This window comes from Poecilia formosa, unplaced genomic scaffold (genome assembly GCF_000485575.1).
Source record: "Poecilia formosa unplaced genomic scaffold, Poecilia_formosa-5.1.2 Scaffold70, whole genome shotgun sequence".
Classification (NCBI taxonomy): domain Eukaryota; kingdom Metazoa; phylum Chordata; class Actinopteri; order Cyprinodontiformes; family Poeciliidae; genus Poecilia; species Poecilia formosa.
This window is the reverse complement of record NW_006800009.1, coordinates 208,507-223,871: the sequence shown is the minus strand read 5'-3', so window position 1 is coordinate 223,871 and position 15,365 is coordinate 208,507. Positions and strand designations below refer to the sequence as shown.

Here is a 15,365-nt window from a genome sequence, read left to right as displayed (position 1 = left end):
TATATATATATCTCAATACCACAAAAATCTGAACGCCTCTGTTTTTTTACAGTTCAGGACTCAGCTGTCAACAAAAGACATGAGTAAATGACAAAGCGGTAACATCTGTGCTGGTAATTGCTTGAAGATCGGGATGGTGATTGAGCCCATTTATCTTTGCTGGTCAGGAGAAATAAGAAATCACAGTGGCATTACAAAAAGAGCAGAGAAAGACGTCAGAGTCAGGAGAAATTAGAAAGACAAATGAAGAAAATTAATAATTGAAACATCCGGAAGAGACTGAGGAGAGCTGTAACAATAACTTATGAGTTCATTTCTCTCTTTTCTTTTTCTTCTTTTCTCCACAATGCATCTAACCTTCTTCCTTATGGATCAATTCTTTTTTTAAATTGCTTTTTCTTCCATCAGCTACTTCATGCTGGAAGAGAGTTCAGCTCTTTGTTTGGCATTTGTCTGTCTTTTACTTCTCGCTCCCCTAGCTCCCAGCTTCAAAACGCAGGCACAAAACACAACACTTGAGCTCAAAAGACACATGCAAACCTCAGCAGGAGACAATCAATACCCATGACAAAAAAAAAGAGAAGAAGACTAGCACAAGCCATCGTAACAGCTTTGAGTCAAGCAGTTCCCAGCACAGAGACAGCATCCTCCTACTCAATGATTGTGTTCCCTGACGACTGAGGATGAAACCAATGACCACTGGCAGACGCACAAACACTGTTCCAGTGAGTCACAGTCAGCCGACAGACTTGTGCACAGTTGGCTCCAAACACTAGCCCACATTACCACTCAGCTTATGCTCACAAGCTTTACACAGGGCTCCTCCAAAAGTCAAGCACCAATCATCAGTAAGACGCCTGTTCTGTTGTTCTTTTGAGCAAATGTGCACAAACAGTGACATTCTGTGCTGCTCCATCTCTCACAGACATTTGTCATCATTGCTCTCAACCATTGGTTCTGGCTTCGCCGAAGTAATTTCCAGAAGCAAAAACACAGAATAATGGAGGCAGAGGAAAAACAAAACTTGAAAAATGATGTGTGTAGTAAGACAAGCTGGAGTGAGTTTGACAGAAAAACATTACACAGCTCGCATCATGCTCCTATTTATCTGCTGAGAGCAACAGAAAGAAAATGTTGAGATGTCTTCAAAATGCTAATTATCGACCTAGCCTGGAGACAATCCATTTCCAGAACAACTGTTCTGGATTCCAGGTAAAACGATATTGCTCCTGATGTTATTTCTTTGGTTACTCGAGTTTTCATGAATCTGCTATGTGATTGTGTGTTGGTCTGTGATAAACCTACTATTTTTACATCACAGAAGTGTGACATGGCCAAAATGGCAAAAGATTCAGACATATATCAAAATTTACTATATAACCAAACTTGCTCAGAAGCTCTCAAGTGCATTGGCCTAGATCTAGCGTCGCATTATTACTTACCACATTAAAGGGGAAAAAAAACACAAAACTTTGATGGATTGCTTGCTGCCATGGGGAAGTTTTGTGCTTAGACAAAATAAAAGTCTGAGTCTCTTCCATTGCTCTACACTACTGACCCACTTGTGCCCCCAGTGATTCTGCCTAAAAGCTGGCATCCATGCACTAAACTGAGCTCTTAAACAGAGACATGCCAGCATAGCCTTAAATGGTCTGCCCTCAAACCATTTAACTTCACTGGTCTCTCTTTAAAATATACCATGGGTAAGAAGTTTCTTAGAGCATGACTGTATGCACAAATGCACCTTGCAGCTAAGTCTCCTACACCTGGCAGTGTCATTTCTTTTTACTCAGTTTCAAATTAAATTGTAGGAAGCAGCTTCATGTATATTCATCTTCCCTCATTCATAATGGATGCTCTGAGCCCTCCGACAGAGCCGATGCTGGACATGGCGATTACTCTGAAAATAATATTTCCGCCGCTGAGTTTAAACCCTTATGCTTTATGATCCTGAACTCGGGTAGTACTCACCGCTCTATACTCTTGCTGAATAAAACAGCCATGTTTCGATAAAATTGTTGCTTTGTGCAGATTTAGCTGTAAATCTGAATTAAAAAAAATAAAAAAAAACATTTTCTGAATCCAAATCCAGTTGCTAGTCCTATTAAAAGATAATGCTTTATAAATCACCTAAATGTTAATCCTTTGACCGCTCATCTAATATCTTACATGCCTTTACTCTGCGGCCATTCTGGATGGATTTTGATCGACTTTGCTGTGATTTCTAGTCTTTATCATTTCACGTTACCTCTTTGTCATGCAAGGGTCAATTCAGGGGATTTTCCACATCCATTTCTATGCAAAGTGAGCTACACCTGAGTTGGAATGCCATACCAGCATCCATATCAAAGCATATCACCATAAGTATAAAATATTTAAAACATTAGATTTAAATAAGTAAATACATAAATATTTAGACATTAAAAAGTATAAGACTCAAATCATAGTTGGGTTTTCCGTTATTTTTCAGAAGGCTTATGTAGCTACATATCTCCTAAAACCACAACATGCTATGCATGAATGACAATAAATTTTTAGAGTCACTCCCTATTACATTAAAACCTGTAAAGAGGAGAATGAATTTGAAAGCTTGCACTTTACATGTGTTCACCATTAAAACTTTGGAAACTATGGAAATTGGCAATACCTGTAGGTAATTTTCTGCTTGTAAAAAGTGGGAGGTCGATTAAGCCACAGCTGAGTCTCAGCATGAAGTGTGGTAGAAACAGACAAACTTTAGACTTTGAATTATGTGTCCTTTCAAATTATCACATCAGTAAGTATGGCCAAAATAACAAGACAGATGTTCTTCGTTATATGCACTGAGAAACTTTGTCAGATTTTATTTGGGATAAAATCTTAATTTTCAATGTAGTTATGCTCTTAAAGTAAGCACAATTTAACAGGGTGTTTAAATCAAACATTTAACACTGGCAACGAAATAAAAATACTTTAATTTGTGGCCATAGTTTTATGACAGTGACGCCCCAGATTAAAAAGTCTTCATTCTTTGACAAATTTTGGCTGCATGCTTGGCTACTTTATTCTTGTTTTTTTGTTTGTTTGTTTGTTTTTTTTGTATTTTCTTGTAATATTTCTCTATATATAATATAAAGATAAAGACGTACATTTTTTTTAACTTGAAACCTGACCACAATTAGTAAAGACCACAATGCAAAAATGCATATACAAGTCCTTTAAATATGATTCCAACTTAATTAATGTAATAATAAAAACATTGTGTGGTAATATCTTATTTAAAGTACCATTAGACAAAGTTTGTAATAAACACATTTACTCAAAGTGGAACAGCAAAGAAAATATAATAGGTCTAAGCAATTCAAATTGAAAAACTGGACAAGATGTTGAATCAAAAGTGAATAGTAGGACTCTTCAGCACAGCAAAGCAGAGGAACAATATAAAGAAAACCAACAACTAAGACCATTACAGCAAACAAGTCATCTGTCTCTTACTCTCTCAGACAATCACTCACAACATCAAGCCAAATAAGAGCTTCAAAATCTAGTTTTACTCTTGACAATTCACTAACAGCACAGATTAAACACAGGGATCTTTTGGCTGCAATCAGCTGTTCATTCCCAGCCAGAAACACACACATTCTTCTCCAATAAGCATCTTGTGATAAATTTAGACACTCTGACAACTGCATGGCACATCTGTCTCTCTCTTCATTCCTAATGACACACATCGGCAGCAGCAAATGAGACATTCACATACACCCATGTTTGTTTCCCACAAGGTTAAGAGAGAAAAGAGAAAAAAAATCGCACTTACACCTACAATATTATTCTGATAATGAACCAAGAGTGTGAGAAGTATGAGAGAAGAGGAAAAAAGCAATGCCTTACCAGAGAGAGCCCCTTCCACAGGAGACACCCGTGCACAGAGAGGAGGGAAATGTGTCTGCGTGGTGAAAACCCAGCCAGGATCGTCTCCCCGTGCTACACAAATCAATTTCACACTCTCTCACGTTCCTGCCACTCTGATGTCATTCATTCATTCATTCATTCATTCATTCCCCTTCCCGTGGTCATGGAAACTCCACCGCTTGCAACTGTATACATTCTTGTACATCTGCCTTTTTCTCTCTACGTCCCTACCCGCCCCCCCATTCTCACTCCAGACCCTGGTGAGCCCAGCCCACTTACTCCATCTGAAGGGTGCAGTTAACACCCTCAGCCTCATAAGCACCTCCCTCTTCACTATCTCATAGCAAAAGAAAAAGAAATGTAGGAGGTTCATAGAAGAGGGAGTTGCCTGGATTCACCTACGGTAGCCTCTGTGTCTTGGCGAATTTGTGCGCAACGCAGGAAGTTTTTTTTGTCATGCCAAACAAAAAAACAAAAAAAACTGAAAAAGTTGTTGACTGATCCATCCATCAAATAGATTTCTCTGCTCACCACAAAAAAGAATGCATAAACTGCGAGACTAAAGGTGACAGACAGATGTATTAGTTTGCTGCCTTCACACGCAACCTCAAATCCAATGTTAAGTCAGATTATGAATAATTAATGACAGCACCATCATTACCATGATGCTTCTTTGCCATTAATGCTGATATTGACCTTGGAGAGGTGATTTGGAAAACCTGGCCAAGATCACAATCTTTACTCTTATAAAAACTGCAATCTCTGTCTATTTGTATGTGCTGTTGAAGTAAAACACTTCAAAGAGGGGCCCGAGATGTCTTCTTGCACAATTTGTACAATTTGTGAAGCAATCTGTTGTGTTTTAAGTCAACCTAACGTTGTTTCATCTAGAAGGCTTAAGAAAAGTAACATGGGTAATAACATAACTTGTTGGAGGTAAAGAAAGCAGATGACATTTAATGTATAGCACACCAAATCAACCTCACTGAGCCAAATTAATTTGCAAACTCAAATGTTGCCAATAAATTTATTTGAGTAATTCAATTAAACAATCCAGCCTAATTAAATTACTAAAATAGTTTATTATTATTATTATTATTAAAATGGATTACATCCGCTTTAATGTTTGACTGGAATTTACCTAATTTGTATATTAAAATCTAACCAAATAAAATGTAATCACCACATTTCTCTTTGATTTTGTTTGTGAGAGTTCTGTTACTTTTCACGATAAGTCAAAATACAATAAGAATACCACACACTATGGATTTATTCTTGATATTTTAGTTTGATAGAACAGTGTTTGGCTAGCCTGAGGACAAACACATTTTATACCTATGAGAAATTAATTCCACAAAAATCAGCTGATTGACAATTAGCTTGTGCAAAGCCCAGATTCTACTACAAATTGGAAACAACTTCTACTTTAATTACAAGAAATAACTGTAACGTTTCATTTTTGAAAAGGAATATAAGAAGAATGTCTATTTCCAAGGCAGAATGTTTGCTTTTTAAAAATCTAGTGACCTCTGTAAAAGGTACAAGTCTCTCACTTAGAAAGGCAGAACATTCATTAAAAATCATTTTGTGAACCTATCATGGCAAAATACAAAAAAAGCATCTTTTCACCATTTGGGGTCATTATCATAAGTTTTAATTGTTGTAGCTATCATACTTAAAATTGTTGTTGTAAGCGTGGAAGCATTATGCTGATGATGACTGCCAGGTAGGAGCTGGGGCCATTTTACAGACTTCAACATTTTTTTATTTCTAATTGGATGAAAATACAATGCATGATGCATGAGTTTAAAAAATACACATTGGGCTAGCATAATCTTTATCATGTCTACCTGAATTGTTCCTGAACATTAAATAAATAAATAAACCGGAAATGATAACGCTCGGTTTCTTGGCTTATATTTTAGCGTATTTCTAGTCTGTTTTTAAACAAAGTAAAACATTATTATTCATTGTTGCCATCTGTTGTAATCTATTGCATGTCACTTCACAGCTGTTTCCAATTAGCTCACCTTAATTCAGTCACTACAAACGGATCGACGAACGTGTTTTCATTTTCATCGTGCACTATGCCATATGGTGTATAATGTCACCATTGCTTTGTTTTTTAGGTTTTCTTTTAATTATTCAAATGTTACCAGCATCCCGAGCTCCTGATTTTATGTGCTACAATCTTCAACCATGGCACCTTGCGTGCGACCTAATCCCTGTAGCCATTAAACATCGAACTACTGCGAATGCGCATGCGCATTACGCTTTTTCCTCGGTCACCTTTAGGAAAAGTATAGGAAAATAGATTTTGGTCATTTCTTACCACACACTCTCGTAACTCCTTGGTTGCGAAAATATTCAAACAAGAAGAGCAACAGTTTTGTCCTCAAACAATGTTTGCTTTGCCTTTCTGCTCGTGGTCTACTAGGTTTAGTCCGTGTTTGGCGCCACCTGCTGATGGCAATTTTATTCCTGCAGACTCGATACGTCACAAAAATCTGGGCTTAAAGGTAAGTGAGCAGAGGCTATGAAACTTAGATAAGAGAGCTAAATTTATAGAGTTGTCCTGCCTTACCTTCATCAGGTTTGCAAAGTAATTGGATGGAGTTACAATGGAAATCTATTCTGTGTAGGCAGCATGGTCTACAGGCGCTAGATTTGTGGTGATCTGGTGTGATTTGTGTTGCACATTATGCAGCATGTAAATGAGACAACAGACTAAGAAAATTGGTTTAATAATTTGCACTCAGTTGGTTTTGAAGGTAGCCCTTGAGGACTATCTTAGTAAAATTATTTTTACCAAAATTCAAAACTAACTAAAGTGGATAGTTTCAACCTAAGTAGCAATCCTCTAAATTTTCAAATTTAAAAGGGAAGGGAAGAAGGACATTATGTAAAAGAGACTTTTTGAGCATTACATCATGTTATTTTCCTTCACCAAAAACATACTTGCAGTGTTTATTTATTTATTTATGCCTGTTTGAGAAATCCTTGTATCTCCCTATGCTAGGAATTGGGAATTCCTAAATGCTTGCTCACACAAAGTGCTGTCTATTTCCACAAAGCTCCTCCTTGGAATTGCAGTCTCCAAGCAAAGTTTGATTAATGATTACTTTTTATAAACAATGCTGCATTTATAAGACACTTTTCAAAAAGGACAATGTAAACGATAAGCTACTATGGACTCATGCTAAGTAAAGATGACAGCCGTGGAGTAAGAAGTTAATTCTTCATAATCTTTAAACAAAGTGTCACTTTAAAAATCCTGAAATATTCTATGAACTCTCTGTGCCATGGTCTACGGTAAACTTTCAAATATGGCCCTAATGTGTAAAGGTAGAAGACGGAAAGTTTATTAGATTGAGGGGAGAAGGTAGACATTCAAAGAATATTGGGACTGAAGTCCTTTAGAAGCGTGAAATTACGAGGGATACACACACACCAGAGGGAGTCTACAATCTAAATCTGAGAAAATTTCCCCTAGACTGGGGTCTCACTTTCTACTTTACCTTGAAATTATCCCCTGCTTCAGAGCTCTTATCTACACTCACAGAAATGACAGGAAATATAACAAGACTAGGAGGCAGTCCTTCATCACCACTCACACTATAAGTTCCTTCCTTCTCGAGTACATTATCTTTACCTCAGATCCGCTTGCCTTTACCTAACCATCTTCTGCTGCTTGATCAATCTCACCTATATGGTTTTTCCATCCATACTCAGTACACTCTTGTGGTTTCTGTTTCTCTGCTTAGCAGATAGGGATACATCATGGCACTGACAGAGGGGGGTATCAGTCCCTATTACTTTCAGTTGGTTAAGGTTAAACGTGAGAGATGACATGTTTGACATGAGGCACACAAACATCACAGCTAGACTCTATCTTTCATCTCTACAGAAACTTCCCCCACAGCTTCTTGGCAACATCAAAGCAGTGTTTTTAAAGGGAATGCTTAACCGACCTTGTTCAAATCATTAGCATAGCTCTGCAGCCGGGCTTGTACTCAGCACTCTAATACACCCCATCTAGCTACAAGCAAAAGTAGCGGGTAGGTGGACAAGTATTTGTGTGCAGTGAGGGGGAGGGTCAGTGTATGAGTGACTGCGTACGTATGTGTGTATTATCCACTTAATGTTGATGGCAGCACTGAAGCGGCTACTTTTGATGCACCTGCCCAGCAGAAAAAGAGCCAGATGTGTTGGTGGTTGCTCTCATCTTTTTGGCGGGTCTCTCTTTCCATTTGTGGTTGTCCTGCTTGCTGAAAAACATCTTCACTGCCCCCAACATGCTCCATTAGTCATGTTGCAAAATCCATATTTCAGTAACTACACCTACACAGAGAATTATCCTAATAACATTTAAGCCTCCACGTTCATGGGTTTCGTTGAGTTTGTACCAAGTAATTTCATAACATTGTTGAATAAAAATGCACGTTTCTCCTTCCAGTTTCAAACAGGGGATTAATATTAATTTATACATACACTCACATAGCTACAACATGTCCTAGCAAGCCCAGACGCTGACCCTGACACTGATTTTCTTTCTACTGACACAGCATCTAATGATAGCCTTGGAAGGAAGTCACTCAGGGCACCAGTCAGATTCCAGCAGCAGCATGCCTCCATTAACATTGTGGAAGACTTTCATAAAGAAATAAGGTCAGATGGGCGACAGCCTAGACTCCTTCTAACAAAGACAACCGTCAACTCAGGCTTCACATCAGCTGCTCCACCTGTTTAAAGCTGAATCCCTTCAGACTGGTTTCATGACAAAGCTTCATCAGATTGGAGGGAGGGGGAATCTAAAACCGAAGGTTTGGATTTAATCTTAGCCTCCTGGAACGGTCCCAAATAACATGTTGTGGCTGCTGCCAGCAGTGCTTCCCACCACCTGTCATTAGCTTTACTGTGGTTTGAGTCAACCAACTGTCCACTCCCAGGGGCCCCTCTTAAACGAATACTCAGGGTCCACATCTCCATCTTGCAATTTCAATTTATGCAGAAATGTGAGATTTTTTTTTTTTTTTTAAACAAAGAAAACCACAAAATGGTACAGATGAGGATTGACTAACTGAATCCCAGGGAACAGATGTTACAGTTGTGTCGCTGGTTGCATGGGCAGGCTTACACAGAAAAGGCATAGATGAAAACAAACTGCGTCCAAGATGAGTTGGGGGATTTCCTTTTTAATAGTGCAATCAGCAGCGGATAAAAGGGCAAGACATTTCTAATTTTTTACATTGAAAAAGTAAAGGAAGATATTTCCCTAAAGACATCACTACTGTCCTTTTCAAATCAGGACAGTAGTCCTGATTTGACTACTGTCAACACTAGTCCACTAGTGTGGACTAGTGTTCTAGTCCACACTAGAATGTGGACTAGAATGAAGTCCACATTCTAGTGTGAATTTGAGAAATATAAAAAGAACAAAAAATGAGATTAACCTGTGGCTTTTCCTTCCAGATGAAATGTAAACCCTATAATCGCGTTTAAACCCCCTACTTAGTTTGCTCAGTCAGCTGTCTGCCTTCTGGGATCGGGCACTTCAAATCAATCCATCCATTCAGTGTCTGTTTGTGTGTGCATGTGTCTTATTGTTCCTGAGTGGTTTACTGGGAGGGAAGGAAGGGGGGGTTATCCCAGTAAAATTATCCACAAAGGAAATCCAGTGAGTGGTAACCATCTATGAATAGTTAAGCTTCGGGACAGAGCTTGAAAAATGTAAATTACATATTTTGCCACCAGCTATTTTCCAGTTTTTAGTATTTAAAAACATCACATTTTTTCTCCTCTTTAAGCCTTTAATAATATTGTTATCATACTGCCTTGACATTTAGAAAAAGCACTCTATAGCTGACCTTTGAAAATAAGCATTGCTCCTCTTGGTCATGCAAGAAAGAAGCTATTTAAATCTTCCTAAACATGGGTCCAGTGGTGCAGCTCAGCCAGCGGGTTTGCTGATTCATCAAAATCCTTTTTACCCAGAAAAGTCACTGGAGAAAGGGCCAGTCATTCCAGTATTTGCCCCCTTATAACCAATAAACCAGCTCATTACTATATGGGAGGAGGGATAGAAAAAACTTTCAAGACCAAAGTAGATCCAAGATTACATGGGTCCAATGCAGCAGAATGGGACTTGAGAACCCACTCCCATTAAACCATCAACCACCAGCCACCAGCCAGAGTTTGAAAAAAACACCCAGTAAGACGTAAACTTGAGCAGTGGATGTAAATTAAATGACATTTACCTGAAAATACCTATTGCACTCTTTGATTAGATCAGAGGCAAAGTTGCATTTACATTTTTTTTTACATTACATTTTTCAAATTATAAATGCTAAGTTGAAGTTTCAGATTGCTGAAATACTTTCTATGCTTCCACAATTTGCAGTTTAAGTAAAAATGCTGTGTATTTGGTTTAATGAGTACATTATTTTTAGGATTTTTGGACAAAAGTAACTCTTTGTTTTTATGTACAACAACAAATACCCTTAGATCCAATCCATTTTACGAAGGTGCTAAGCTTGAGGGCTCTAAGCAATTTAGCAATTTAGCATGCCCATGACTTGTGGCGGCTCTGTCTGAGACCAGCTGGACACAACACGGAGAACTGTGATCACAACGGATCTCAGAGACATCAACAACATCTACTATGAAGTAAAACAAGAAACAGAAAAGAAAGAATATAAAAAGTTGGGGTCACAGGACAGGGTAAGCCTAAGTGCAGTACCCATAGAGCAGATGGGGTGAAGGGTCATGCTCACGGACCTCACAGCAGCAGCTTGGCCATGCAGTTGCAAGTTGAGCCCCCTGCTATTGTCCCCGCTGCCCTCCCTGCCTCATGGGTCGAATCGTGTTTTGTGGAGGCAGTTCTGTTGCCAAAATCTTTTTAGCTTGAAAGGAAAACAAACCCCCACTCAAATTTTGGAAGAGCACGGAGACAGATGGGTGTAGCAAGTACGCAGAGAGACAAAACAAATGCGCATCACAAAGAGAAGACTCTCTGAAACGGTCGATGCTCTTTTAACACCATGACGGGATTTTTTTTTTTTTTTTACAGTCTGTTTAATACTTCTGAATTCACAACGTCCCTGAATTTGAACATCAACAAGTTTAACCCACATTCTCTCATTTCTTTTTGTCTATTTCTGCTGCTCACAGTCACCGGGGCGCGTAGATGCTGCGTCTGAATGAGGCCATCTGTGAGCTCATGTGAAACAAAAGCTGAGGCTTTTATCTGTTTTTGGAAGGTGGCAGAAAACAAAACCTCAGCTGTACTGATGCTCTGCTATTTTTTTGTGCATCTAAAGCTTTATGGACCATTAAACCTGTTCTCCTCACTGTCTTCACTGCCCTTTATACTCTCTTCTTGTACATATACATGTTGCCATTTGGTCCCTTCCTTCTTCTCTTTCATATCTTCAAACTACTGTTTCACCAGTACACTTAAACCATCTGATTGTTTTCATGAATTGAAGGTAAATTGTCGAAGAAATGCTCAAATTTTGTGTGTCCTTCTACAGAATTATTATTATTTCCATTGATTGTGATTTTGGAAACCAGTTCGGGCCACTAAATTATTAATAGGTATGTTAGATTGTGATAACTAACTTATCACCTGCTGGTATTATTTCCTAGAATAAAGCAGAATATCTGAAGAAAATAATTGGGGCTTGTCTGTTTTCAAATGAGGTGTGTCTCGTCTCTATGCCACAGGCATGAATACGTTTTTAAAATCCGTTACCTTCAAAATCTCACGACGTTTCTTATGAATGTTTAAGTTAAAAGTCCCTTTATTAAGATGTGAGAACGTGTAGGCCTGACTTGAGTCGTGAAGTGCTCCCTGTTCCCCAAATGTTTGCTAACGAACAGCAAGCTGTAAGAAGAGATCTAAACTTTTTTTCCCCTAACATTTAAGAAATATATTTCTGTTTAAACTTGCTGTGTAAATGTTTTGATCTTGTAAAACCATGCTATTTTCCACTAAGGTTATCATGCAGTGCAATCTCACGTTAGTGCAACCCTGGTAGGTATGAATTGATTTATGGCAAGTAAGAACATCCCACTGCAGATGGGTGTGATTCATTTCCAAACAAGGCAGATATAATTCAACCAAAACAATGAAAGTGCGAAGGAATGAAGTTACCAGCAACTGTTGTGACCTTTTCCACTTGCTGCTTGTTATTATTGAATCAAGAATGCCAGTAATGCAAAAGAATACATGTAACACTTTCATATCATATTTGCACAGTTTCTGTTCAAATATGATCTAAAACTTTAAGCCAAGCAGATCCACTAAGCTGTTTGGTTAAAGTCTAGGATAATACGCGCGCGCACACACACACACAAAATAATAGTAGGCTACAGACACCACACAGTTCCACAGTGTTTAGATGAAAGATAGCCAAAGTTTTATATAAGTGAGAGCATTTTTCAGCAGACATTCAGACATCTCTAAGGTAAAGAGACGCGTTTTGTGTCCAAACATCAAGCTAAAAAATTGGAGTCTAATTTGGATTAAATTTTTCTTGCATGCACAGATCAAGAACAGACAAAATAATTGTAACTTTTGAAGACAGAGACAAGACATTCAGTCTTATTGTACAAAAAACAAAAACGTCCATCTAAATAATAAATTATCAAAATTTAAATATTAAAAAAAAAAAAATCAACAGTGTGCTTCTGGGCCTCATGTGACATACAGAAAAACAACAACAACAACAACAAAAAAAAACAGACACTAACCAGAGAGAATGAGCACCATACCTCAGAGCCTTTCACCGTAGTTTGAAGAATTATTTTGTTTCCAGCTGGGAAATAAAATCCAGAAATAGCTTGGTCTCAGCTGAAGAGATCTAAGATACGGAACAAACGTGAGAGATACCAACTCCCAGTTCACCCTACATCCACACCAACAGGCTTGAAATCCTCCACTGACATCCCACCAGAGACCCAGTGAGAGTTTAAGAGACAGGGAGGAGAAAAAGAGGGGGGAGGTGGGGAGTTTCGTTGAAAAACAGGGGGAGTAGTTGAAAGGGAGAGAGTCAGTGAGAGTACGATGGAGGGAGATTTAGGAGTTTACACGTCAGTGCCTGTGCTTGAGTGTTTGTAAAGAGAAATAGAAAGAGAGAGAGAGAGAGGTTTAAATCTCTAATTACAAGTACTTATCAAAAGCCCATAAGCAGATGGTGGGAATAAGTGACACATGACTATTTACACTGTATGATGTGTATTATGTGCCTGTGTGTGATGTAGTCGGATAGTAGAGGAGAACTAAACTGAGAAAATTCAGTGAAGCATGCAGGATATCGAGACGAGCTGAAAAACAAACTCCATTTCATCTCACCTCTCATATCTCATTTTGAACTTCTCATTCTCCACATTATGATTCTGAACAGGATGAAACAGAGAAACATGCTTTTTTTTTAAATTAATTGTATTTATACTTTACTTTTTATCAATATTTTAGTCTATTAGGTATCCATTACAAGGATGTGCCATGTCAGTGACAAAAAAAAGTCCTATAGTGGTGGCTCTGTATGGATTGTTGCCTCAGTTTCTGATTTTTAGCAGAGGAGTTTTAGCTAAGCATTAACAGCTAATACATGTGGATAGTTACCGAAATCCATTTCCCTTCATTTTGATGTTCAATTTTAAACTCAGCGAGTCCCGTATATATAAATACCTAAATGCGGAGTTTTTGTCGTGTGATTGGCTGATTTGTTGTTTCTGTTAGCAAGCAGCTGAACAGATGTATCTAATAAAGTGGAAAGCGAGTGTCTTTCTTGTATCCATTCATCCATTGTCTTCTGATAACTCGAGATTGAGGGAAACCCTGACATCCCTCTCCCCAGTGGCACATTTATCATCCTTTCAAGGCCTTCTAAGAACCTATAGTCCCTCTAGCAGGTTCTTGTTTTTCCCCAGTGACTCCTCTCAGCGCCTGAAAAAGAGACAAAGTGAGGCCCCAGAAGAATTTCTGATCAAATACCTGAACCATCTCGCCTGGCTCCATTTGGGGAATCATTGGCTCTGAGGCCCCACCAGATACCGGAGTCCCTTCAAAACAAAGTCCAGAAAACCTATAGCCAACTGTATCAAGGATATTGTTCTTTTTTTTTCCATAGCTACTGAACATTGGTTGAGAAAATAGATGGGGATGTAAATAGATGTTTAGCTCTTTCTTCAGCAGAAGGTAACTGGGATAGCGCCTAAATAAATGTCCTGCTCCATCCCACCATCAATGTGAAGAAAATGATTATTTGCCCTTTGTAGGATGAGCTACATCAGTTACATAGTTGAAAACTGAACCTAGCATTTTACAAAAAAGTGGACACTCCGTCAAATACTATTGAAATGTGTTTGTGTGTGAAGGCAAATGTGACTGCATATGTGAGTGACTTCCAAAGCAGGCATAAAGAAGAGTAGAGATTTGCAGCCAGGAGCGTTAGGGCAGAAATCTCTATCCACTCATCCATTTGATATTTCCCCCCCTCTGATCTGCAGCATAAAAGCCTCGTGTCTTTGAGAAAATTGTCGGATAAAGACGAGCATGAACAAAGATGATGTTCTTTTCATTCTTTCCTTATGCAGATTGTCCCCCTACTGGATTATTTTATACACAGAAGCACAGCTACATTAATTATTGATCATCTTATATTTAAGTAGATCTCATGTTGTTCGGAGGGAACAACATAATACAGCTGAACAATGGTAAAAAGGAATAAACTCGAGACATGTTTTTGAAATTGAAATCTGATTTGTTAGGTCACACTGAGTTGGTATAAAAGCCGCAACAAAGCGAGCACAGAGCATGTAGCTTAGATTTTACAGTTACATGTCGCAAAATCTCATTTGTAGATACACTAAATCCTCGCTTCAACTGGAAACCCAGGCAGCTATTCAGTCAATTCAGCAGCAGGGCTGTGGATCAGCCTGATAACTCTGAGCTGATGGCAGCAGATCAAACTAATCCCAAAATACTATATAAGTATGTAAGTATGTACATGGAATAGCCATGCTCCACATTAAAGCACCCTGAGATTGTCTAAGCGCAGTACATTTTTGGATGTTGAGGGCGGAAAAGGTGAAGGCGAACATATGTACAGAGTGAGTTTCTGTGGATGTGGCTGCAGGATGTGAATTTCTGCGCCGCTTCCTTGTAAAGAGCAGAGCAAGCTGGATGCTACAATCAGGATTCAGGATCACCTTTAGCCCTCCTCATCAGTCAGACCTGTCCTGAAGCTACCAAACTGTGAGAAAGGGAGGATGGAGGGCAGTAATGCACAGATGGAGAAAAGGCGTGGTATGATCCAGCAAATAGAAGAATGTGTGAAGAATGAGGAAGCAGATATTCCTCTTTTAGTAACCTATTTTCAACAATGATCAGTTTAATGCAGTACATTTAGTTTACATTTAAACCGTCTGCAGAATGCAGTAAGGGTACAGCTGCTGAATTTGCTTTA

The 15,365-nt window shown here is 38.6% G+C and overlaps 1 protein-coding gene across 3 annotated transcripts in view; it reads right to left on the bottom strand.

The window, feature by feature from the left end:
- Positions 1-12,821, bottom strand: part of myo16 (myosin XVI) — a 109,780-nt gene extending 96,959 nt beyond the window's left edge. The window contains exon 1 of one of the 3 annotated variants that reach the window (XM_016673109.1): positions 12,667-12,821. The gene's annotated coding sequence lies outside the window, so the exon portion shown is untranslated. Of the gene's footprint in view, positions 1-3,870; positions 4,100-6,223; positions 6,325-12,666 lie in introns of those variants that run through there. The other 2 variants (XM_007555361.2, XM_007555362.2) reach the window with 2 other exon arrangements.
- Positions 12,822-15,365: the final 2,544 nt, after the last annotated feature.